Here is a 3972-nt window from a genome sequence, read left to right as displayed (position 1 = left end):
AGGAAAAATCCTTGTGGTGATGGAACAGTTCAGTATCTTGACTGTGGTGGTGGATACATGAACCTAGATATGTGATTAAATTACATAGAACTACCTCCCATCTCCACACACGTACACACTAGTACAAGTAAAACTGGGAAAATGTAAATAAGATTGGTGGATCATACTATTGTCAGTATCTTAGTTGTATTACAGTTTCCAAAATGTTACCCCTGTGGAGCCTGGGTATAGGGTATATGAGATCTCTCTGTATACTCTATTACACCTTCATGTGAATCTGCAATATCTCAACAAAGATTTCAGTGGAAATATATTATAAGCAGTGACTGATAAACTTATTTGTGAAACAAAACCTGAAAATTTTTGTAAAAAATGGGAGAGAACCTGTTACTCGGTGAGGCAAGTGGTAGAACTCCCAGGCCACCTCAGGTGTTTTGGCAATTTATACCCAAAGTACCATGTAAAGAATCTTTATCTAAGGTCCTGTCCTCAGAACAAGTGCTACGTATTGCCACCCATCCCATGAAGACTGCATTTTTAACAACGACCATGTGGCATTGAAACATCTGGGATTGGGGAGGGGATTTTGAGGCAGTGGGATCTGGTTAGTGCTCTGCAAATCTCACCATTGAAGGTCACTTCCTATAAGTCCAACTGGGGTCTTATTAGTGCCCAGGCTTCTATACTAGCTGGCTCCTTAAGGCATAGAACCATGGCTAATCTAATAGTAGCTGATATTCAGTGGACATGTCCTAGTGGCCAGGCCTTGTGCTTATCTAAATTAACTTACTTACTACTCATTGCAGCCCCATTGTTCACTTTCAAAAAAAGGCTTTTTGGTGCCCAAATGTCTTAACCCTGGCCGCTTAAGTGTTCTGGATGCCCAATAAGTCCTTGGCTGATGATACCTAGTTCTTCCTAGAGTAGCTGAGTAGGAGTGGTCTCTAATCATCCCTTCCCTTCATCCACTGAGCATTCTAAAAGAGAGAAATTCTTGGGGACCTATCACTGGAGATTCTGACTCAGTAGGTCTGGAATGTCATCCAGGCATGAACATCAATTAATTAATTAATTAATTAATTTTAAAATTTTATTTTATTTAAATTTAATTAATTCACATATGATGTATTATTAGTTTCAGAGGTAGAGTCAGTGATTCATCAGTTGCATATAACACCCGGTGATCATTACATCAAGTGCCCTCCTTAATGCCCATCACCCAGTTACCCCATCCCCCCATCCACCTCCCCTCCAACAACCCTGCTTGTTTCCTAGAGTTAAGAGCCTCTTATGGTTTGTCTCCCTCTCTGATTTTGTCTTTTTTTTTTAAAAAGATTTTATTTATTTATTTGACAGAGAGATAGACAGAAGAGCACAAGCAGAGGGAATGGCAGAGGGAGAGGGAGAAGCAGGCTCTGCACTGAGCAGGGAGCCCGATGAAGGACTTGATCCCAGGACTCTGGGATCATGACCTGAGCCGAAGGCAGATGCTTAACCATCTGAGCCACCCAGGCGCCCCTCTGATTTTGTCTTATTTTATTTTTCCTTCCCTTCCCCTATGATTGTCTGTTTTGTTTCTTAAATTCCACGTACGAGTGAAATCATATGATAATTGTCTTTCTCTGATTGACTCATTTTAAACTCCACATATGACGGCAGAGATGGGCAGTTGTGGAAACAGCTCTACTTCAGAATCAATGGCAGGGAGCAAGAGTTGGAGGGGCTGGGACATGTAAAAGGCAATTTTACTATCAAAGGAAGAGATGATGAGAAGGCTTAGATTAGAGTGGTAGCTTCCACTTACCAGACTTATTCTACCATTTCCACACTAAAGTCATTTAAGTTTGTCACAGAAGACCTGCAGAAAATCCACTTGTTCTGTCTGCCCTCTGGCAACCTTACTTCATTGCGCCCATGGGAAAAATCCACTGCTCCCTTGATTCTGTCCAATGGGCGTGGGAATTTACAAAACCCACTGAGGAGATTTGTCATGTACTGACTCCGTTATTTTGCCATCAGACTGTAGAGATCTTTTTTTTTTTTTTACATGTAATTATAGGAACATTGAATACAGTTGGAGGAAAGAAAGAAAGAAAGAAAGAAAGAAAGAAAGAAAGAAAGAAAGAGAAAGAAAAAGAAAAAGGGAGGGAGGGAAGATGGAAAGGTAGAAAGACAGTAAGAAAGAGAAAGAATCATCCACAACACAAGCATTCACACATAATCATTTTCCATATTTTCTATGGTTTAAAAAAACTTTTGTTTCTGCATTTCTAAAATTCATGAAATATAATATTCTGCATTGAATCCTGATGGGTTCACCTGATCAATTTCACATATAAAGCAATGGCACATTGTCCCAGAGTATTAAAACCTTCTGGTTGACAAAGGTTGATTTTAAATACTGGTATCAGAAAAACACATTTGGTCAATGCCTAATACAACTCATTAATAGATAAATGTGCCATAAAATTGACTTTACATGATTAATAATTACTTGTGAATTCTTGTCATATTTTGTATCACTTTGATCCATTATGTGATAATAGTAATGATAAAAATAGCACAACCCAGAAGAGGTTTTTAAATAGAACATAATAGCCAAAGGAAGTGAAATAGATAATGCAATTTCAGTTGAAATACATACTTTTGTGTTTTATTTATGTTTTTATTTTTTAATTTGAATTAATTTTTATTAATATGTTATGTTAGTCACCATACAGTACTTCATTAGTTTTTGATGTTTTAGAAGTAAAAAGGGGTGACTCTCACCACTATTGTTCAACATAGTACTAGAAGTCCTAGCAACAGCAATCAGAAAACAAAAAGAAATAAAAGGTATTCAAATTGGCAAAGAAGAAGTCAAACTCTCTCTTTTCGCAGACGACATCATACTTTATGTGGAAAACCCAAAAGACTCCACCCCAAACTACTAGAACTCATGCAGCAATTCAGTAATATGTCAGGATACAAAATCAATGCACAGAAATCAGTTGATTTCTTATACACTAACAATGCAACTGTAGAAAGAGAAATTAGAGAAACGATTCCATTTACAATAGCACCAAAACCCATAAAATACCTCAGAATAAACCTAAGCAAAGAGGTAAAGGATCTATACTCTAGGAACTACAGAACACTCATGAAAGAAACTGAAGAAGACACAAAAAGATGGAAAAATATTCCATGCTCATGGATCAGAAGAATAAACATTGTTAAAATGTCTATGCTACCCAGAGCAAACTATACCTTCAACGCCATCACAATCAAAATTCCAATGACATTTTTCAAAGTGCTGGAACAAACAATCCTAAAATTTGTATGGAATCAGAAAAGACCCTGAATCGCCAAGGAAACATTGAAAAAGAAAAACAAAGCTGGGGGCATCATGTTGCCCGATTTCAAGCTATAATACAAAGCAGTGATCGCCAAGACAGCATGATACTGGCACAAAAACAGACATATAGACCAACGGAACAGAATAGAGAGCCCAGATATGGACCCTCACTTCTATGGTGAAAGAATCTTTGACAAAGCTGGAAAAATATGCAATGGAAAAAAGACAGTCTCTTCAATAAATGGTGCTTGGAAAATTGGACAGCTACATACAGAAGAATGAAACTCAACCATTCTCTAACACCATACACAAGGATAAACTCAAAACGGATGAAAGACCTCAATGTGAGACAGGAATCCATCAAAATCCTAGAGGAGAACATAGGCAGTAACCGCTTTGACATCAGCCACAGCAACTTCTTTCAAGATACATCTCCAAAAGCTAGTGAAACAAAAGCACAAATGAACTTTTGGGACTTCATCAAGATCAAAAGCTTCTGCACAGCAAAGGAAACAGTAAACAAAACAAAGAGGCAACCCACAGAATGGGAGAAGATATTTGCAAGTGACACTACAAAGGTCTGACTTCCAAGATCTATAAAGAACTTCTCAAACTCAACATCCAAAAAACAAATAATC

Source organism: Neomonachus schauinslandi, chromosome X, assembly GCF_002201575.2.
Source record: "Neomonachus schauinslandi chromosome X, ASM220157v2, whole genome shotgun sequence".
NCBI classification, from domain to species: Eukaryota; Metazoa; Chordata; class Mammalia; order Carnivora; family Phocidae; genus Neomonachus; species Neomonachus schauinslandi.
Note: the sequence above shows the minus strand (reverse complement) of the source record.